Source organism: Paramormyrops kingsleyae, chromosome 3 (genome assembly GCF_048594095.1).
Source record: "Paramormyrops kingsleyae isolate MSU_618 chromosome 3, PKINGS_0.4, whole genome shotgun sequence".
Taxonomy (NCBI): domain Eukaryota; kingdom Metazoa; phylum Chordata; class Actinopteri; order Osteoglossiformes; family Mormyridae; genus Paramormyrops; species Paramormyrops kingsleyae.
The window spans coordinates 31514607-31538355 of NC_132799.1; the positions used below are offsets into that span (position 1 = coordinate 31514607).

Genomic DNA, 23749 nt, shown 5'->3' on the forward strand with positions numbered 1-23749 from the left:
TAACGTCACTCGGGAGGAAATGAATCAGTCCCCAGACAGCATTTATCTCTGTGCTGGATCCGTTTTCGAATCACCAGATTCGCGTAGCAGTCACACTCACTATGCACCTCTGCGCCAGCTTTGCAGCATATTTGTCCACAAGCTCTGACTGACAGTCCGTCAGAAAGGTCCGTATCTGATCCGGAGCAGCAGCGCAGACCGGACCCGCGCTTTTTTAAATCTCGCAGATGCGCGTGTACGTGCCTCAGTAAGAGTTAAATGAAGAGTCACACAACAACCAGTGAAGACCTGCTTGTGGTTCTTGGTAAGTGCATTATAAAACTATATTAAGATTTGACATCAGATTGACATATAGCTGATAGTTCCATCCGTGCGATTAAAAAACATAACTAATGCGAAAGTAGTCTTAAAGTAAGAATTGGCGATTGTGGTGAAAGCCTGTTATCAAAATTGGTGAATATCTCCGTTCGCGTGGATGTTATGTGCAATGAGATGCGGCCAATATTTTTGTACGTCTTCGTAAAATTCTAATTTTGGGTTCAGTGTCACAAACTTGGCAGTAAATATTATCTAAGCTCATTTCCAGCCTGTTTGTGTCTTCCAGTTCATTCATCTGTGGCCTGTACTACGAAGCGGGGTTACTGGCTTATCGGGGTAACTTGTCAGATTTAAGGTACCACAGTTTAAATGGACTTCATATTCGCCCACTTACATTTTGCCCAGACTACCTTAAATCCAACAAGTTACCCCGATAAGCCAGTAACCCCGCTTCGTACGTAGTACAGGCCACGGGTTAGCATGCAACGTTACATAAAGTTGCTTAAACTTAGCAGACCCAGTTGATGAGACCCTGTTTACACGGTTTTTGGATAAATCAGCAAACTTCGTTTAGTTGAATGTTTGCATAACGTTTATTGCTAGTGTTAGCATAAAATCTTTTTCAGATTTAATTTTGATAGTCTTTAAACAAATATGTTTATTTAGATTTGAAGTGTATTTTATCTATGAGGTGAAACATTAAGTGTATTTTTCCCCCTTTTAGTAGTTAAATGTCTCCTATTTCTTTGAACTGTGCTCCATAGGTTTTGTTCTATTCCCTCTGCTTATGCTAGTCAAGTTGAGGTCAAGCCGCCCATCATCTCTTGCAGGTAACCAACTATATTACATACATAGTTACATTTTGAGACACAGAATGCACCTGTACCCTGATTTTGAAACTTGTTGCTTGAGCTTTATTTCCACCTGATGCCCTGTCGAATAACGCATTAAGATTTAGAAATGACACTCTATAGGCATCACCAATATCATCCAGCACAAATGGTGAATTCCTTTCCTCCTCTATCGCATAGTCTGAAAACTGTATTCCCAGTTTACTTTCAGACGTGCTACTTCCTACTCTTCAGTGACAGACTAAGTAAGATACCACCACACACACACAAACACAGATCAATGTATATTTAGAGATTAGTAAAATAAATGTACTTTATGTTCAGACCTGTACCCGGTTCCACTGGCTCCAACTTTTGCTGATCACCTGTTTTCCTTTAATCATCCAAACTATCATGTAAGTTGACTGTTATTTTCAATGTCTTGCTATTTGACACTTGGTCTCCGCACAAACGTAAATTCGTTAATTTTCTTTTTTTAATTATTGCATGATGCATTATTTTTTAATAAATACAATTGATATTGAATTAAACAATTTATTCCACTCAAGCTTGTCACAATGTTTTTTTAATATATTTTTTTAATTTTTCATATGACTGGAGTTTTTGTAATGACAAATAAAAAATGTTATGTGTTCTCTGGATGAGATTGAGATTCAGAAATGTAAGAAAAATGAGAAATGTGTGGGGATTTATTTGGGCCATGTTTGGCCCAGGTGTAGCTGAAAAAATTAATCACCAATCACAGACCAGGGCCAGATGAGCCCCAGATGTAAAGTTTGAGTCACGGATCTGAGCCAGATCCACACCAAATATCATAGCATTAATAACTGTATCGGCCAGTACTGGTCAAGGTCTGTTCCTGATCCCCAATCCAAATCCGTGCCGGTATTGGGCCATTGGAAAGACCCCGGCGCAGACCCGTTTGGCAGATCTGCACCAAATTCTATCCAATATCTGGCACAGTTACCTTTTGCTGTCTGGGGATCCCCTGTAGTTCACCTGCACCTCTACTGGGTGAATTCAAAGAAGCTGAAGATTAGTTGTTTTCCATTCTGCGCCAGACTCAACTGCTCCCAGTACCCCAATCGCCTTCCCAATTGCCAGTAGCAGGCAATAAAATTGAAAAAGCCCCCCGAAATTGGAATTTAAAGTCAGCAAAAAAATGTAATTAAATCTATATCCATTTTATTGAAGTAGCTTAAAACCCAAATGCTTGGAGGCTATCGAGTTGATAATATTTAATGGGAGTCAGGAATGAGAAAGCAAAATTGATGAGAAACCAGAGCCAAATTTATACATAGCAAGAGGGCGCTCCCTTGTAAAACGGACACGTCATTATTGAGTTGATAATTGCGGTAGGTGGGTGAGTCAGTGTATAGTATGCAGTATCGGGCCTAGCCGATATGGCGCCCTAGGGGAGCGTCACGGCCGGCGCCCCCATCCAAGGCGAATTGAAACTGGTTGGCAAGTCGGCGCACCCTCAGAAGTTGACGTCCTAAGTAGCCGCCTATAGGATTGACTGACCCTGAAAATAAACAAACCAGGCAAACCTTTATTGAAACAAATTCAAAGACACGATTGGGTGTACTGACACGATTCTGCCACAAGATGTCAGTGAAAGGTCAGTAAATTTACTGCTGCGCACTGAAAAGCCTTTGTATTGTCCCCAAGGACGTTTAAAGTTGTATTTGTTTGGAATAAATTGTGCATTTAATGTAATAAACACAAGAAGAACAGAAAAATAAAGTGACGATTCGATCATTTTAGGTGCAAGTTAATACTATATACCTAACACATGGAGTAAACCCCTACATTATACCCGATTCAAGCTTGGCTTGCATTATCGGTGATGTTACTTTTTATTTACCTTGTTCCACTCCTTAGGCGGGGCAGTACAACTTGCTCAGAGCTGGTTGTGAGCTGTGTTCGTGGCACTTTCATCTTCCCTGAGTTACACTGTGTCCTCGAAGGCTGATTGACTGATAGTGTGCGGTTCTGTCAGCCACAGCCATTTGTGGTTTTAGCTGTTTGCCCGTCCTTACGTCACCCGTGACTTGGTGGAACGCTAATACTAGGGCGATTGGGAAACTTTCGTGTTGGATGACTGATTACAGCCCCTTTCATTGGAACAAACTTAATGAAATGATTATCAGCACCATGCTTCGGACTGTGTTTGTTTCACATATTGAGAATCTACACTGTTATCTTTAAGTCCCTCTGGATCCCTATCACCCAAGGAGGCACGATGATTCAGGAGGAAACAGGGGTATTTAACGAAAAAGTAAGACTAAATGTAAAACTTGGACTGGAAAAAAAACGAAATTTCGTTAAAATAAAATTTTAAAACTCATTTTTTTACATGACACTAAATAAAAACGACAATGCAACATGAATTAAAGTACAACAGAAATGCAAGTAAAATCGCCATCGTTATGGTTTCCATTTTACCCCCTCTATTTGCGGTGGTTGACATAAGAGGGTAGCAAATTACGTCACATCAGTGATGAAAATTCCTATTGCCTAATGATGTAGCCCTCGTAACATCATAGCACAATGCATGTTTGTGGTAAACAAACCTACTGCACTGCTAGTTGTATAAGAGTATAGCACATGCAATTACGTACAGTATATAATACTAGACAATGATAAAGATCTATGTCACTGGCTTATGTATTTACTATTCTGTACTTTTTATCGTTATTTAGGCTATACTATAGCTGCTATAGTATGCATTCTAGGTGTGTACTAGGGTGTACTGTGCAGGTTTGTTTAAGTGCACTCTTTGTTCTCACAATGGTGAAGTAGCCTAACAACGCATTTCTCTTATCGTATCCCTGTTAAGCGACACATGACAGTATTGATTTTGCTAAGTGAAACTACACTGATGTTATTTTAGATTTTATGTGCTATTTAGTATGATTTGGTTGGTTGTTCTTTTGAGTCTGGGAATGCTCAAAACTGTTGCAGAATGGGGAATACCTGTATTCCAGAGTCAAAGTCAAGTTTCAGTGGTTAGTAAATGCTGTAGTGTGTAACAGTCGTGGTTTCTGAGTACAGGGTTAGGTACAGGCTACTTGCCAAAAGGCCTGCTTTCTTTATCCACCTTCCCTTCGGGGGGATGTAAAAATGTACCTAGCCCAAGGTGATATTTTGTCAGTGGGTGCAGGAGTTGTTGTTACAGTCCTGCCCCCACCCTTAACCCCCCCCCCCCCCCCCCCCCCCAAGGCCAGCAAGTGAGTCCGGGAGCAGCTGCGATAAGTCATGTCTTTCCCATAAAACTGTGACCAAGCAACGCTATCTGTGTGCGCTAGTCCGTGTATGGACATGTTCAGCTATGTAGCTTGTGGAACCCAGATAGCAGAGGCTGAAAAAACTGCAGTTTTCCCCCCACATAAAATAAACCCTTCAAAATCTTCATCTGCTTAAAATAAGACTATTATGAATTTTCATCGGTTTTTGAGTTTTGATGATTTGCTGTTATGGTTAGTTTACTACACTACAATGGGAATCATTGGGGGGCGTCTCCACAGATTTTACTGTGCCTAATGAGCGTGTCAGTGTCACGCTTGATGCATTTTGGCTGCTCTTAGCTACGGAAGCAGGCTTTACAGAAATGGACTTCGAGGGAGATTTGGCAGGTCAGAATATAAAAACCGCTCAATTCCCTAAATCGCCATGAGGTTTAACGTAGAGTCCAAAACAATTAGCGTTGCATGCTTGTGGAAGTCCGATTGCTCCTGCTAATCACTACTGAGATAGAGAATATTAGGAGCATTACTGATGTGTTTGACCACAATGCAAAGCCACACATTTTAAGGTTAAATCCAGCGTTAAAAAAAAATAAATGAAAAAGCTTATTTCTGCATAATGCCTATGAGTTTTTACCCAACTTCTTTAAATTCTAATCTCTGTGGTAGGAAATCCATTCCATTTCTCACTCTTCTCCTTAAGAACATGGAAATGCAGGCAGCGTGACGTCTGCCCACACTGATTAATTACTTCTCATGCTGTCAGTTACTTTTGCAGCAGCCGTATGGGAGCTCAGGAAAGCCATCAATCCTACTGTTTATAATGGGCCTTGACAGGCTGACACATGCTTACCAACCTGACTCCGCTCTGGGACTTCATGGAAAATTCCATGAAGTTCATCGAGCCTTCCAGTTTGAGGGGAATAGACCGTCTGGGTCCAGAGACTGTGCAGCGATGTAACTATGACGGTGACGTGTGCGTGAGGCTAAAATGCCCATGTGCACCCAGGTTACACCACACACTGCAGTCTGCATCATTTTATTTCCCAGTATGCATCCCCAGATCCACCTCAGTCTTATATTTCAGTGCATCTTTCACCTGCCTGCTGTGGACAACAAAGAGACGTATCTCCTGTAATACAACTCAAATCCTTTGATTCCAGTGTTAAGGAACCAAGTCGGCCTGTGGACCTCCTGCTGTCTCCACCTTTTCTGAAGCTCAAACAGTATGGTTGTGTTTCTACAAGGGGTCAGAGGACCTTAAACTCACCCAGCAGAGAATAGCAGCCTGCAATTCCTTACCAACCGATACAAAATCATGTACTAACATTTGATATTAACGGTGTAACGGTACACAAAGTTCACAGTTCGGACTTGGGTTCAGTGCAATTTTGGTACAGCAGGAAAAACACAATTTGCTTTGAAATTATTTATTATTAAAACTGCAAACATAAACAGAATTAGGAATAGTTGTAAACCAAAGGCAATGCTTCTGTTCGAGGTGTCTAATATGAAAACCTAAGATTTATGATATGCACATTGCAAAAATATGTAAAATTTTCTTTTATACCAAAATTTAACATTAACAAAATAATCATAATGAACAAAATTGCGTGTTCTCTACCACCGAGTATGGTCGCGTATCTGTGGTGGTAAACACCCCTTTAGCCTGCAGTGATTTCTCAGACCGGTCTCAATTTCCTGGCAAAAGCACCACGGGGAGACTAACTTGCGGAGGCTGTTTCTGTCTTGCTGCGGTCATACACACTCTCAGAAGATGTCTCAAATGAGTTAACACATTGGATGTGTTTCCAGCAACATATCCAAGTTCGTTATAGCAGAGCCGACAGACAATCTTGGTCGTATCAACTACTCTCTCCCCAGTGTTAATGTAATTTATTGGGAAACTAAAATGTTCCCTATCCGCCAATTATAACTGACTGTAACTAGTACTACTCATAACCAACTCAGCCATAAGCAGCATAATGTTTTTTGTGCTGAACCTCTACTTGTGAATTTAAGTTCTGCCCATGTCAATAATAAATGTATGAATTTGTTTCATTGTGTGTATTGATACGAAAATGATTTGCCGAATGGCACATGGCGAATATGTGTACCGTTAAAGCCCTGCTTGTTATGTATCTGGACTCATTGCTTTAGCCATATGTAGCGTTGTAGTAACCTGAATGTGGCTAATTTTAAACTAAAGGCATATTGCTTATGTCTGTCTTCCTGCTGAGGAGACCGAGGCAGGAGGAGTCTCTGGGGAGATGCTGAAGCCATCTGTTTGAGGATGACGCCCCTGAAAACAACACAGTGGATCAGAGGTAAGATGCTGGGGACAAATGGTCTCATGGATGCCAGATGCAATCCTTTGTACCTCCATATCTGGGCCAGGCTGACAGCCGACACAGCAGTATCCCGGTGACGTTGCAGACATCAGACAACAGCCGAGTGGGTCATGGGTCTCTCATCTGCTTATAGGTTACAGTTCCTCCATGCACCACTTCTCTGTTTGTCTGTCTGTCCGTTTCTCTCTCTCTCTGTCTCTCTCTCTCTATCTCTCTCTCTCTCTCGTGTATACACAAATACAAATACGTAAACATATACTGTATACACACAGTCACAGAAAATTAAGTATAAATGGTCTTCATGTTGGTGTAAAAATAGGATATATCTGTCAAAGTGTGTCAGCTTATCCTTTTCAAAACCTCTCCTAAAATCACTGCAACAGTTGTCCAATACACCCCTGTATGTTTTGAGTGACTAATACCTTATCTTGTTTGGCTAATCGATACCTAAGTAACCCCTAATTATGTAAGTGAGCTAATTATTTGCATACAGTGCTGCCCTACAAAGGCAAAAAATAGTAACTACACTGGCACTGAAGCAGAAAAGGGGTTAAGGCAAAAGGCAGGTTTTTTAGACTGTCCAACCATATGTGTAGTAGGCAGGAACATGATAGTGTCGGCCTACTTATTAAAATGTAGCGTAGGCTTGTTGATCTAAGATATTTTGTCATGAGATAAATCAGCCTAAGGGACCTGATTTCGATCATAACTCAGTTTTGACAAAATATGCATTTACAGTGTTTTGTTTTTGTATGGCAGTGTAAATATCCGGAAGTGTAAAATAACGAAGTACAAATACAGTTGACCCTTCCGCTTCGTGGGGGTTAAAAAAATATTTATATAAGGCTTTCCATTGCATTTACAAAATCACGAGATCGCAATTTTCTCTCATGATTCTTGTGCAATAAATTTGTTTATCATTATTATTATTATTTTGCATTACATACTGTCTTTATGAATATGGAACAAACAATATGTAGAGGTGCACAATACATCAGGTACGAATACCGAAATTGCCACCCAGTATTTAAACTTATACTACTGAAAAAATGATAATGGTGACTTTGGCTGATCAGCCATTTTCCATAGTAGAGGACGAGGATTTTATAAGAGGTCTCAAAGTACTGACCTGCAAAATGTTAATAATTCATTGTTAAATCTGGTCTACAGATCAATTTTTTTGTTTTAAATAGAATTTGAAAAGTCATTCCGCTAATTTGCACTTGTAAGCTCAGCAAGTTTCACCCCTTTTTCTTAATAAAAGGAAAATTTCCACTTGTGCTCTTATGACTCAGTTTTGCTTATTCTGATGCACTGTAACTTGCGATGCTATTTTCTAATCTGTCTTAAGTACGTTTAAAAGGATAAGCTGATTTTTGTAAGATCAATAAATTTGAATGTATAGTACTTTTACTGGTAAGTATTTTTAACCAGGTATTTTTTTTTTTAACTTAAGTACTGGATAACTTTTACTTGAGTAACATTTTGGTGTGGCATCTGTACTTTTACTTTAAGTATGTACAGTGAGTACTTTTTCCACCTCTGGTAATATAGCAAATGATGTTTTCTGAACAACACCATAGACTGTGAAGAAAACAGACTAGCGGATTCTTGACCATATCAGACCTGATACCACATCCATGTTGGATACAAAGAAATCGGCAGGTGTACCTTACTAATGACAGAGAGGGAAGTGACCAGCTACAAAGTGAGGTAAGAATGGATTGACCTGGTTGGGGTTTTTAGAGATACAAGCCAAACAAACAGGCCAAACGAGTCCACTAGCTTATCTATTCACACCAGATACACTATACTATAATCAGGGATCAAGGCATGGTGCTGGATGGACACCCAAACAATCCTGAGCAAGCTGACTGTTTATAGCTACTAGAGCTCATTAACTGCTGTTGCTTCCGGTTGTTGTAGTATTTGTTATCTCCTGGCACCCAGCTCCTCAGTAGAGCCTGCAGACATAGACAGCAGACAGGGCATTCTGGAGGAATGCATCTATATTGTCACCAGGAATCAACATCAACTCGGTAGCACCTATAATAAATTTTAAGTTCTATTTTTTTTGGTAAAATCTTTATTGAGCTACAAAAATGGAAACATTTTGGTAAATTTACATTGTTATCCGCTAGGTGGCCTACGTCATTCAACTCTTTGCTGGCTAAAACGTAGACTAAAAATAATTCTGTTCCATAACTGGACACAATGTCACTAAGGACATAGACACATCTTCTCTCTGATTACGATAGAGCAGCATCTGTGTCTCTTACTTTGTGTGATATTTTAGCTTCTCGGTTACGTTTGGTCAGTTGCAATCTGCCATTTGAAAGACTGGGATGAATTGCGGGAAGCTGTGAAGTCAGAGCAGCTGGAACAAATGCTGTTTACTGTGTTGTTTTTGTATGTATGTATGTATGTATGTATGTATATAAAACCTGTCAGAGATACTCCATCTAAATTTTAAAATGTAATTTACATCTCTGGCTTTAAAAAGCATTATGTTTTCACTGATCAATGAAACTCGATGGTCATGACAAGGAGCCATGCACTGAAGCCAATTAGCAATGTCGGTGCAGAGAGGTGAGAATGTTTAAAGCGGGGGTGTGACATATGCTTTGGATCTGCTCATTTCCACTCCTTCGAAGTTCAAAACCACCTGTGCTTGCAGCGCGCTGCAGCTCTTTCCAGGTGCTGGAGATCAAACGCTTTATTTCCGGCAGAGACCCTTAGGTGAACTTCACAGAGTTACGGAACTTGAAGAAGCGAATGCAAAACAAAGAAAAAGCTGGTGTAAAAATAAAGGCAAGAAGAGGCTGCGCGTGGAGGAGATGGAGCGTCCCTGGGTCGAAAACAGCCCGGCTGTCAGTGCTGGCGGAATTGGCCTCTCTGACATGAGTTAAACCCGCGGTAAATTGGGGGTGGAAATGCAGGTGCCAATCATTGATGAAACAGACAAACTAATGCCTGTTGGTGCAAATATAGGATGGAGCAGAAATAGGCAGTAGATGACAAGGGCCAGTCAAGGTCAACGACCACTGAAGGTTCATGGACGTCTTCTTTTAAAGACCCTGATTTGAAATTGTTGGTTAGAACAAATCAGCTCACTGGATTCACCGCATACCGTTTACTGACTGGTTCAAAATGTAGCTTTAAGATGTACAGAACTAAGACCAGCATGGAAGGGGATCTAGCGTACGTGAAAGATGTAATATCCTGATGAGAAGGAAGGCTCAGACAGATCAGGCTGGGACACAGTGCTACATATGAAAAATGCACTAATATCTAAATGCCAGAAGCTTTAGAAATAACATTGACAATATTGACGCTATGGTGTTGACTGTTGTATGAATAATTGTGAGTAAACTAGACATGGGACATTATATATAATATACACAGTTTAGGTCAGGGAATTTATGCAAGAGGATGTGGCCAGCAAAGCTGATGCTGTATGGGTGAAGTTGGAGGACGACTTCGTGGGCATCTGCGACAGGCCGCCCAGCTGAGATGCTGAGGGCAGGTGTGAATCATAAAACCTGAAAAATTAGCAGCTTCTGTGACGTCGCGGTCGTCGCTCACTTCACTATTGCCAAAATGAATTGGGATGCTATTACAAAGAGTATGATTTGCAGAAAATGATGGAACTGATTGAAATTGCTTCTGATTAAATTTGTACCATCTCCTGCTAAGGTGGAATATGCTTATCATTATATATTCTCTAAAAATCGGGTCAGAACAGGAATCATTGATCATACAGAGATTTGTGGCCACAATATGAAAGTATGTAGGGTATGATGGGGGGTAATTCTAGCCCCCTTTTCACTGTTTTCCTAGTTTTACAAGAATGTGTGCAGCACTCGCTAGGAAATAAGTCAATGCCACACTTCTGCTGCCATCTATGAAGAGAATAAAGCAAATTATATAGCTGGGGTAGATATGGTTTATGAAATAGAGCTGAAAATTAAATGGGTAATCAGAAGCTACTGTAAAATTACACGAGGGACTAGAATTACCCCATCTTGCCTTAACTTAAATTTATGCATTGCTTGAGAAGTAAACCTGAAAACAACTGAACTCTAACCTAAGAGACTCGAAAACAAAATTCATTACAGTGAGCTATGAAGTTTACATGTAGACAGGGAAGAAATAATGATGGGTGCAGGTGGCTGACTGTCTAAAAACATATTACTGAAGGCTGGTAGAGGTGTCTAGATCTTATTTTAGGTATTGGAAGAGTGGGTAAAAATCACTGATTAGAAAATTTGCAAATGTGCTAATTCACAGTCTTGCTAATTAGACAGTAATCATCTGTGTATTATCAGTAAACGTAATCTGGTTATTATAAAGCAGCAGATGGTCACTGATATTTTCACCCACGGATGTTCCGGAAACTGAGGTCAGAAGCAAACATTCCAAACAGAATGTTTGGCTCAAGAAACTAAATTGGGCAGCTGAGTAGCTCAGAAAACCATCGCTGTGAGTCTCACTTGGTAAAGTCACACGGTCAGAATGAGATGAACCTCCGTACGTCTCATCTCAGGTATTGTCTTGCCCACGCCTCTACGCCCCGGCTCCCGCACAAGCGAGATTAAAGTCACAGTTTGACGAGGGGCCAGCGTCGCCCGCCAGATGACAGTGCTCTAGCGGTCAGCGATTTCTCCTTAGTGTTGAGGGGATCATTGCTGTTGCTATGAGGAGGTGACGCTGCAGGTAGGATGAAGGTGGCATCCCCATAATGTGCTCCTGTGTGACCTGCCGGGGATTCTGGGAGTTTTGATTATGAGAGCCGTGCAGGTAATACAGACGAGTTGTGGCTGTGGGCCGTGCCATTTGCGGGGGGATCCTGAGCAGGTGGGTCACTCTTAGTCATGACTGTAAGATCTATTTTGTCTTTTTTCCCCCCCCCCACTTGGGTCCCCCTTGATAGATATGGTCAGGATTTGGCGTGAGTAAGCTGATCCTAGACCAACACCTTGGTACATATTCAGGGACAGATCGTAATTACAAGCAGATCGCTGGCCTCTTGCTCTCTGCTCTGAAAGTGAGCCAAGCAAGGCACTACATCTTCGGAGGGAGGGGGGTCAGGGGAGAGAATGAGAAAGGTGGTTAATTTGTCCAGGGGCAACCTTACGCAATTACAACTGATTTTTGACAGATAAGTAAACGCCAGCCTGTTCTGCAGTCAGACCTTCAAGGTTTCCTCAATCCCCTCGCCGTGTCGAACTGATGTAGCTGAGTAAATGTCTTCAGCAGCAGCACTGAAAGAGTATCAGCACATTAAAACCGTTTTCCATTATAAGGACTTTTTTCTTTCTTTCTTTTGTTGCCCAAGGATTTTCTGAGCTGGCACTGATGGTACTAAAGAATCGGTTTAAAACAGAACTCGTTTATCCCGGGGTGACGAAGTAAGCGAAGTGTGATTCTGAATCCTTTATTGTGTTTACCAGCCCTTTCGACACAAATCCTTCCGTTGATGCGGTTAAGCAAAGCCCTCAAGTGTGAAGCCACACAGCCTCAGGATAAAGTCATTTGTTGTGTTCCTGCGCAATGCACTTGAATATGTGTTCAGTAACGCATCCATAAATGTAACATTTGTAAGTATTCTTTTGAACAGAGATTGTTCATAATGCATTAATGTAGTAATATATCCATTGTCGCGAAAATATTTATCCAGTGCATTATGGCAGAGAGTCTGGGTCTTGTTTAGAAATCAGTGGTCATTGTTGACACACCACAGCACACAGTGTGCAACAACAAAATGAGTCCTCTGCATTTAACCCATATGTGATGTTGTGACACTAACTTGGCACCCGGGGAGCAGTACTTGGGGGTGGCACCTTGCTCAGGGTACCTCAGTGGTGCCTTGCTGGTCGGGGATTCGAACCTGCAATCTTTTAATTACAAGTGCGCTTCCCTAACCATTAAGCCACCACTGCCTATAATATCCCAGGAGGAGGCTTGGGGCAGGAGGACACCCTCGGAGAGATTGCCCGACCATCACAGGGCACACACTGATACACATCACAGCAGAAGGGCAATTTAGAGAAAAGAAGTTGTGTTTTTGACTGTGTCAGGAAGCTGGAGCACCTGGAAAGCCACGCAGAAACATGAGGAACTCGTGTGGAAATCAAACCCACAACCTAGGAGATGTGAAGCCAACAATATAGAATTATAATAATGCATAAAAAAGGACCTGTTCAGGAGAAGCAGCTAGAAGATAGATGGCTGGATAAATAAAAGAGGATATTGGATTAATAAAGGGGGATGTTGGAGACAAACTACCTTAAGGCACTCTATAGGATTATTTTTAATTGGTATCGCACATGTACATAACCACAGAACCCAAGGTGTCCTTCTCTTCCATTCCTGTGTGGGCCGTTCAGGTTATTGGTTCTGTCTCACCACCTGCAAAGCTGACTTAAGCATCCAAAGGCTTAATTAGTAATTTAATTAGCCCAGAGGCTAGGGATGGGGGTGGCACTTCAGGAATCACACGGCTGAGTTTAATCCTTCGCCAGCGCCCCAGCTGTCTTGTGATCCCTCCGAGATGCGGAGGTGAACCCCTCAGCTCTTTGCCCTGAGGGGTGCTTCATATCCCCCTCACTCATTGGCGTGTTGGCATGTCGAGGAAAGATAAACACCTACCTGTGAAAATGTGTGTGTCGCATGTGGGTATAGAAGTGATGTGTGAAACAGCTCCTGTTACTACATTGCCCTTAGTCATGATGAAGGATATCTCCATTTTTTCCAGAGATGGAGTGAAAGAGAGGAGTAACGTAAAGCTTTGAGTGATGACAAACTTTTTTTGGACATAGCAGGGTAGCTAGCTCACCAGGTAGCACTGTAGCTTCCCACCCTCGGGGTCATGGGGTCGATTCCCGCCTGTGGTTCGCTGGTTCTAGCTCTCTTCTTGTGCCCTGCAATGAGCTGGCATCCATTCCAGGGTGTTCCCTACCTATCATTCCTTGAATCGGCTCCAGACCTCCCACGACCCCGTACCGGATAAATGGGTATAGAAGATAGATGGATAGACTGTAAAATTATACGCCTTCCTGTCCTCCAGATGATGACATAACAGGGAAGACTGCCGTCCAAGTCCAAAAGCAGGGGGTTATAATGATCACCTTGGCTCAGCAGTCGCGTCAGCCATATTTTATTTATATATACTGTAGGGTATGCTATGGAGCTTATAAAATCTTTATGCCTTAAGTCACTGTGTCCATTTGGTTAACTGTGTTTTATTGCCGGCACGTAATTCTTCCCAAAGCTACTTCTAATAATCTGATTGCTGTGTAACTCCGCCTTGCCCATCCTACCCCTGTGTTCATTACAAGCCCACGTTTCAATCCGAAGCCACGTTTATGTTCCCAGAGGCAATAATTAGGCCGGCTGAATTTCTAAACCGTGAAGGGAATGACTGGAAAAATGGGGAAGAGAGAGAGAGAGCGCAGGGCCCCATTTTGAGTTCTATGGGTGTACGCATGTCCTTTGTCCCCAGTGGTGCTGTGAGCAGAAGCTCCCCCCAAAACGGAATAGCGCATTAGCGCTCTGGGATACTGCCGCCCCACGCCGTCCACCCCCCACGCAAAGACAAAGGCCAGCCTCCCAGATACGGCATAGGAATGCGACTCTGCCCCGGTGCTTGACATACGCACACAGTTGCCGGAGACTCATTATCTCTTTGGCTCAGGGATAATTACCTTTACTGAGAAGGAGTTCCTCAGCAGCTTACGTCATTCTGTCTACGGCCGCTCGGAAAAGTGAGAACATTGCAAATTGGAGGGAGAATAAAGGCTAACGATAAGGCTTTGTAAGCGCCGAAAACTTCCACAGTAATTAAGAGATCCGAGGCCTTTGTGAGATACAAGGCCTTCGAGAGGAGCTCCAGTTAATGGCTTTCGTTGAATTAGCGTGTTGTGGTGCCATGATTAGGACAACATGAAGAAGTCCTCCATTTTGGGACATAAGAGAACCAAAATCTCCCAGGGTTGTACACAGTAATTCAGTCCTTCCATTTGAACTAAGCAATTACAACAAAGTAATTGAATTAACCTAATGAAGTTGTAAAAGTAGGAGTTTGATGCTTGTGGTATCTTGACTGGCGCTTATTTATGGTGTGAGAGCTATGAAGTCAGAATTGATCGAAGAGTGACTTTGTCCTGTCCTTCAGAGAGCTTCTCACGAGTACGTGGTTCTCTGCAATGGATCATCCTCCAGCACGCCGCCACACTCACGAGCACGGCTGCACACGTGTGGGCCTGGCGTGGGAAACCGGCGTCCTGCTGTGTCAACCCCCAACTCCCTGGCGAGATTTCTGTCTTGAAAAACGATGGGGGATTTCGGTGGGGGGAACCGAGGGGGAATTGGCACGTCGGCGAATCTTCTCTCTCTTCGAATGCTGCCGGAAGCTTCTATCCCTAACCTTGCTATTACGGATAACAGTGGCATTGATTACAGCATTTCCCCGAGTCAGACGTATATGGCCTTTCAGAGTGTCCCGTAAAGGCTGCAGCTTTAGAAGAATTGCCATGGTAAGGACTGTATTTAGAATAACCCCAGGTGGCCCCCGTCACACTTTTAATGCCTGTTATCAAAAAGCCCAAACCGACAGCCAGGTTGAGGAACGCCAAGTTTCCCCCTGTACTCATGAGCAAGGTACCTATTTGGTGTCCTTTGCTCTTCTCAAACTGAGTGTCTAAAGGGGCAGGCTGTGGCACCCTCTAGGCCATAGTGCTCCGGGCTGGACGTCTCGCAGTCTCCCGGCGACCCGACATTTCTGGAAGAGAAGCTGTGCTGAGCCGAGCGTCGTGGTCTTCATTCTCTCTAAGGGTGGTAGCTGGGCTTTGGCGGTGTGCCGCAGGGGTGCAGATGTGAAACCCTTGGACACCCCCGGACTTCCCCTCTACATTAGCACCCCATTCTCAGTCCAAGATGGAGATAATTGAAGTAATAATTCACACAATTGTAATGCTGAGGGAACCGGGTATGTGAACAGAAGGCTTTCTGGTTAAAACCCAGGTGGTACTCAAGTGTTTGAATACCATTGTCTGCTAAAAACCATCCATCTTCCAGCCACTTATATTGGACGGGGTCGGGATCTGCTAAACACCTCGATTAACTATTCTGGACACGCCTGCATTCAAACACAGCTAATCTTTTGGTCTACCACAATGCCAGATGTCCAAGATGAAGATTATGTGATTTTTGTGGGAGAACTTTAGTTTCCTGGGGCTCTTTGTTTTATTCTGCTCTGCCAGACCCCACTGCTCACTTCAGCTTTTCGCTTAAAGCCTCATCTGTTTTTTTTTTTTATAACCTAGTTATGCATTACCATGTTCCCTGGTATTAAAGAGACATTAGAACTTTTCTGTGTTCCATTCAATCTTTTGGAGGATTAGGTTAATCCAATTCTGATTTTATTATATGGTTTAATAAAGGGGTATTTTGAGTATCTTTTCATTAACTGTGAATGTCACATTCCTTGTTGCCGTTGAAATGAAAGCACCACTTTTGGCAATTTCTATTCAAAATTGCAAGTATATTGTCATTTACATCTACATCAGCCCTTTGGACTTATACCACTAATCCATTTTTAGAATGAACTTCAGCATTTTAAAGGTGCTGATTATGTCAGATTACATGGGATTTTCCGAAAAAATTGAACATAACATTAACGTTACTTCATCCACACTCCATTAAAACAGATGATAGTATATAAAATACGTAGTTAAAGTAATGCATAGTAAGCTGTACTATTACCTTTGGCATACATAAGCAATGTACATAATACATTATTTGTGTATTGTATTATTTTATATTATTTTTTAAGTACACACTATATAGACAAAAGTATTGGGACACCTGGCCATTACACTTACAGGAACTTTTATGACATCCCATTCTAAATCCATAGGCACCAATATGGAGTTGCCCCCCCCCCCTTATACTGTAGCTATAACAGCTGCCATTCTCCTGGGAAGGCTTTACACAAGATTCTGGAGTGTCTGTGGGAATTTTTGCCCAATCATCCAGTAGAACGTTTATGAGGTCAAGCACTGGTCATCAAGACTTGGCTCACATTTTCTGTTCTAGTTCATCCCAAAGGTGTTTGATGGGGTTGAGGTCAGGGTTCTGTGTGAACCAGTCAAGTTGTTCCACACCAAACTCACTCAACCATGTCTTTATGGACCTTGCACTGAGGCACAGTCATGCTGGAACAGAAAATAACCTTCCCCAAACTATTTCCACAAAGTTGGAAGCAAAATGTTTTGGTATGCTGAAGCATTGAGAGTTCCCTTCACTGGACCTAAGGGGCCTAACCCAACCTCTGAAAAACAACCCCATACCATAATCCCCCCTCCACCAAACTTTACAGTTGGCACAACGCAGTCAGGCAGGTAACGTTCTCCTGGCATCCGTCAAACCCGGACTCATCCGTCAGACTTCTGGACAGAGAAGCGTGATTCATCACTCCACAGAACATGTTTCCACTGGTCCATAGTCCAGTGGCAGTGTGCGTCATCTGACGCTTGGCATTGCACTTGGTGGTATGAGGCTTGCAGGCAGCTGCTCGGCCATGGAAGTCCATTCCATGAATCTCCTGGCACAGAGTTTTTGTGCTGGGGTTGATGCCAGAGGAAGTTTGCAACTCTGCAGTTACTGAGTCTATAGAGTGTTGGGAACTTCTACACTCTATGCACGTCAGCATTTGCCAATCCTGCTGTGTTACTTAAGTGATCTGCCATTTCATGGCTCAGTTTCTGCTGTTCCTAAATGTTTGCAATAATACAACTTACAGCAGACCATGGAATATCTAACAGGGAAGAAATTTCACAAACTCACTTATTGCAAAGGTGGCATCCTGTAAGAGTACCACACATGAAATCACAAAGTTCTTCTGAAGGACCCATTCTTTCAAATATGTTTGTGAACCTGACTGCATGTCTAGGTGCTTGATTTTATACCTGTGGCAATGAGTCTGAATGAAATCAATAATTAACAGGTGTGTCCCAATACTTTTGTCCATATAGTGTGTGTTTTCCTAACATTGATTCCAGTGCCCAAAATAAAATTAATTATTGAGTTATTTCTTCTCTTCAATGACAGAAAAAATGTACCAAGGTTACTTCTGTAGTCCATCTCGATGTGTATGAAGGTTGTGGCTGTTATCCAATGAAAAATGAGATTCCTTTTTAAGCCTGCAGCGGATCACTGGAGAAATGTCTTTCAGTCTCTGATCATATTGAATTAGCAGATGAAAACACATGTATGCATTTCGGATATAGTTTTTTTTTCAGTCAAAATCATTGTGGGTTAATTTGTACTGAATGAAAAGTACAATATGATAATGTTGTACTCATCAACATTGGTTGGGATTTTGCCAGTCAGTGTTGCCGTTCTTGCTAGTCACTATTGCCGTTTTTGATTGGGTAATGAATATCTGTGGGAGGGGTTATCACAGCTGAGCGAATGTTGAAAGAACCTTTGGTGATGTGTGAAACTAGGGAAAACCTAGACTGTACCAGTAATGATATCCACTGGGTCTTCCCGAAAGAACAGAAGAATGTTCTCTCTCTTTCAGAACGTCTGCAGAGCTAAATCCGTGTGTCAGACTTTTTTTTTTAATCTATTGTCAAACTGTCTTCCTAGTTCTCATTGAGGCATATGCTTCTGGCAGTAATTAATTTTCCATTGATTCCTACCTCAGTTACCAGTATCATGGCTCAGTAGCTTGTGGCAAAGAAAGAGATGTTTTTTTTTTTTTTAATTGAAATACTGATATCTGAAATCGCTTAAGGACCATCGAAAGATTTTCTTCGGAGGCCGAATTAAGCCAGTGAGTGGGAAACAGATGTACCATGGCTCTTGTGTGCGGGGGGGGGGAGGGGGGCAGTGAACCCACCCGCAGAATAGTCATCATCCAGTCACTAATCCCTATTCGCCTCTTCCTGGGTCTCGCAGAAACTGGATTTGAGAACACTCCGAATCAAAACACACAACCATAGAGCGACCGCTTGCCTCTTCTCTCAAGCATCTATTTCAGTTCTTATCTCAATCTCTTTTTGTCCCACTTATTCACTATGATGCACACTGTTTGTATAGAAGAATGTTCCAGAGTGCTTCCCCTGTTATAATCTTGAGTTCATCCAGGTCAGTCAGGGTTGGTCTTGTACCACTACTGGACGTCCCTTTGGGGTCCCGAAGACACCAGATCGGGGGCCACTGTGAGTTATATAACGGGTAACGGGTTATATAGACAGATTAGCTACAGCAGTAAGGTAGTCGCCTGTGCTCTGCTGTGTCTATGGGGAAACAACAGGGTGCAGTAACGCAACAGAGCCCCAAAACTCACTCACCTACACAGTGCTTCCAGGGTTCTTAGGCAGTAGAAATCGCAGCTCATTGTACAACAACAAACTGTGACAGATTCTTGCACATGCAAGAAAGCAAAGGGCCAATTTTACGAACTAAAACAGGAATGTACTCAATAGCTGTATATCTTGTGTTGAAATATAATTTGCATGTGTCCCTTTAATGCGGAGTAAATCAAACAGTCTTATTAGGGGCAACTCTAGGATTTTTTTAGGTGGTGGGTCATACAAAGAGGCCAATTTATCATTAGCCAATGATATGTTTTGTATCCGTGGGTGACAGAGGAGGGGGCAATGCGGTGACCAGTCAGCTTTCAGCTGGGGCCAGCGTCCTTTTGGTCTCGCCTCAGTATATGCACTTGTATAGCCCCCTCATGTCCCTGACCAGGATAAATGATTGGACAATGGATGGACGGATGGATGGATGGATTTATTGGGTTCAGGCCTGGCACCCTGCTTCAGGGGCACCTTGCTTAGTCTGTGTGCCTAGTAATAGGATTGTTTTGGCCCTGCACTGGATAAAATGTAGTAGAAAATGGATGGATGGATTGATGACTAGAACTGGAAAGACAAGGTGCAGAAACCCTAAAACTGGATACGTGGAGACAGGTACCTGAAGCTCACACTAGATGACGTACCTTTCGGTCGACCGTAGTCCATATCAATGGCTTTCTTACCGACTGTCACGCTATTGTCATGACCGGTCATATAACCGACTGCAAAAAACTGCATCGACGCTTTTTCTGCTGCAACTGCCTGCAGTTTATCAATGTCTCAATTAAAAGCGCTCTCCCTCTCTCCGTCTCTCTCTGCGACGTTTGAGCGGCGGCGTGTTTCCGGGACGTGCCGCGGATGGGCCCGTGTCTGCTGATGTGTGATCCCAAGTAATGAGACAGGAGTCTTACAGCTGTCACCACTCTTGATGCCAGAGCGTCTCTGCGGAAACGGCAGACTTTCCGGACCCGGCAGATTAATTGTCAGCTCTAGATTAAGTTCGCTCGCGTCCAGCCCGCGAGCTTGCAGACGCCGTCTGGGCCGCGCCGAGGCTGGAGAATCACCAGCAGGACTGTCAGCCTCGCTATGGATCAGAAATGAACTCACTGGTGGGGTGATTCATTTCATCTGCTGCGTGACAATATGTGAGCAGCTTAGCGCTATTAAAATTGGAGAAGGTAACACCTACATCTAAACAGGCTGCAGGAAATAAACATGTAACTGACTGGGTGCTGAAAAAGAATCCATCAAACTCTTTGTGTTCAAACAGAAAAGACACGGTTTTATAGTGATTTTATGCTCAGTGGCCAGTATTATTACATACACATACTTTTGAATGCAAACAGGCTGCTCCTCTGAACAGCCAATCGCGTGGCTGCAGCTGAATACACACAGCGCACCGATAGGGTCAGCAGGTTCACTTACTGTTTGACCAAGCATCAGAATGGCTAAGGAGCCTCAAATAAGTGATTTTGAATGTGGTGCAATTGTTGCGCCATATGTGGCAGTTCCAGCGTCTCACAAACAGCCAGCCTCCTGGGATTTTCACGCATGACAGTGTCTAGGGTTCACAGAGAATGGTGCAATAAACAAAGATATCTAATATGAGGCAGTTCTGTGGCCAATCACACATTCTTAACAAGAGAGGTCAGAGGAGAAAGATGAAAAGGGAATTAAACTAAAAAAGAAGATCACATGTGCAAAACAGCTCAGTACAACAGTGGTGTGCAGTGGTTTTCTCTGAACAGTCAACCTATGTACCCTTGAACATGAGTGTATACAGGGGTGGGACCACAAGGGCACTGCCCCCAGCTGATTGGTCCTGAAATTCCCTGTCACTCACTAATTCAAAACATATCATTGGCTATTAAGGCAGGTCCTTCTGTCTGAATTATGGCTCTGTTTATACCCCCCCACCTTAAAAAAGCCTAGAATCTCCCCTGCCCTCGAAGCAGCTCTACAGGCAATGTGTGTGCATATATACATACATACGTGTAATCTGATGTTTTTGAGGGAAAATACTGCTATGTCACCTACGTTTTGGGAGTTGGTCTAATGGCATTTGGCTCGGTCTCTGGAGAATCTCTTAGCTTGTAGCATCGCTTATGGGCTTAAAGTGAATCTGTTGTGTCTTTGATTTATCAGGGTTTGGAGGCTCCTGCTGCTGCTGCTGCCCTAGTAATAAAGCACAATAACAATAAGAAAAATAACTCATTCCCAGCATCTTCCATACCACTAAGATTTAGGCCTAATGCGATGAGCTGACAGTCCCCCCCGAAGTTCATGTTAGGCAATGTGTGGAGGGTCGGGCGGGGGGGGTGGTCTAGATAAATCAAGTGCTGTCCATCTGGGTGGTAGGGATGGGCTCTCGAGCTGTTTGAGGGGGGGCCGGTGGGGGGGCGGGGGGTTTTCCCTCTTAGTAAATTGTTAGTGATCAGTAAGTTTGGCAAGTGGGGAAGGGGGGAGGGTTGGTTCCTTCATAAATTTCGACCACCAAGGTAGGGGGTTCGCCTTTGTAAATTTTGCCTGAGCAACCATCCCTTGTCGATGGGGGCCTGACTCTCGAATTTGCGTTCGTCTGTTGCACGGCCTGTCAATCACTTCGGGATGGTGGTTAGGGCAGCCGTGGCGGACGGGAGGAAAGGGAGACGGTTACAGTTTCGTTCACTCCCCCAGTGAGACAGCCAGGGACAGGATTTGCATCATCGAACCTTTGATGCCATTTTTTTTCTCTTTGGAAAACATGACCCACGGTGACAGGTGAGATGTTGCTCATCCATAGGAGTAAATAGAAAAGAAACAGATTTTAATGGGTTACACAGCACCTGATGGATCTCATGCAGCATCACTGGTGATGAACTTGTCATGGGTGTGTTGGGCAAAACTACGTCTGAGTAGGGGGTTCTGTATTCTTATCACTAGCTGTTCGAATATAAATTTTTAACTGAAGGTTTATGGCTTTTTAATGAACCATAACTTTCAGCTGAAGTTAAGGGTGAATGAGGTGCCTGTGTTCATTTACATTGAATGAAAGCGAGCGATAAAAAAAACAGTAGCATGTCACTTAATTAAACTCACTTGAGTATGAAGGCGTCACATGGTACTTTCGTTATGCTCTTCCTTGAGCCTTGAAATTTATGGCTTTTCATCACCAACAGCACTCCCCCCCCCCCCCCCCCCCACCTTCCAAGGGCAACATCCCCCATGAAGAGGTGGCGGATATATATGCTACCTGGGATAACGTCAAGAAAGACTCTCCAGACGAAACTGCCTGGGTCACACTGAGACGGCTGCCTGGTGTTGGTCAGGGAAGGGGACGGAGCTGATTGGCTGGCAGCAGTCGAGTGGAAAGAACTACAGCATGTGGAAAGAATTCCCATTTCCCTTGACTTGGGGAAAATGAGCTGCTACATGGAACCTGACATCGATTACAACGGAGCATAACAGAATGGTCACAGAAGATTGCCTTGTAAGCTGTCCGCCTGGATGATCTTCTGAAAACAGACGAAAACGAGTCTAGCTGGAGACCCAGGTGCAGGAGAGCTCTTTTACAGACTTCTCTATAATTACATGCAAAAGAGGTACAATAACGAAAACTCAGCTCATTGGTATACAATTGGAAACAGATGCTTTTAGTTGAATAACCAAGCATTCGCTGCCCACTCCTGCTGGAGGCTGACCTTCTGGTTCCTTGTAAAGTTGTGTTAATTGTTCCCACTTAACCTTGATTGGTTTGAAAAACCAGCAGTCAGATGGTTTTACTTGAAGTCAGCTGATACCCTTGACCCCATTGGAGGCCCATGAAGATGGTGGCCGGAGTCACAGTGGATTTTTCTCTTCTGCGCTATTATCGCTGCTAATACTTCCATTCCTCCCACTCTCGCTCTTGTTGTCCCATTTCTCCATCTTGCTCTCATCTTCTGTCTCTTTCTTTCTTTCTTTCTCTGGCTCGCTTACTCCCTCTCTCCCCTGGCCAAGCTGTCAGCTCAACGGGAATCACATCACGCCCCCAAATGTACTGACAGATGCCCCAGAGGAGGGATAAGAGGTACAACAGTATGTGTGGGGGGGTATTTTAAGTGGGCTAAAAATCGTTGGCTCATCGCTGTCCCGTTGAGCTGCAGTTTAGATCCAAACTAACATTGACATGCTGGTCTTAGTGTCTCTCTCTGCTGTGGGATGTGATCTTGTAATGCCACAATCTATTGGTTACAAATCCTGGGAGCCCTTTATTTTATTATAATAATATTTGGTAACACTTTACATTGAGTGCACCTTCATAATACATTTATTATGCATTCATAGAACATTCAGTGCACCTTCATAACACCTTAACATCCTAACATTCCTTAATAGCTTTAATATACATTAATAAGAAACATTACATGATTATACAATTATAATGTTTGTTATTATATAATGTTTGTTATTGATGTATATTACAGCTGTTAAGGGATGTCAGGATGTTAAGGTATACATACTGTACATGATGTTTTATGATGAATGTTTCATGAATACTTAATGAATACATTATGAAGGTGTACTGAAGGTTTTATGAATGCAATATAAAAGCGTTATGAAGGTGCAGTTAATGTAAAGCATTACCGTTT

At 42.9% G+C, this 23749-nt stretch overlaps 1 long non-coding RNA gene across 1 annotated transcript; it reads left to right on the forward strand.

The window, feature by feature from the left end:
• Positions 1 to 95: 95 nt before the first annotated feature.
• On the forward strand, positions 96 to 23473 carry LOC111843389 (uncharacterized). The gene is made up of 5 exons (XR_002838146.2): positions 96 to 304; positions 1083 to 1148; positions 6661 to 6744; positions 8352 to 8481; positions 22331 to 23473. It is a non-coding gene; the product is annotated as an uncharacterized lncRNA (long non-coding RNA).
• Positions 23474 to 23749: the final 276 nt, after the last annotated feature.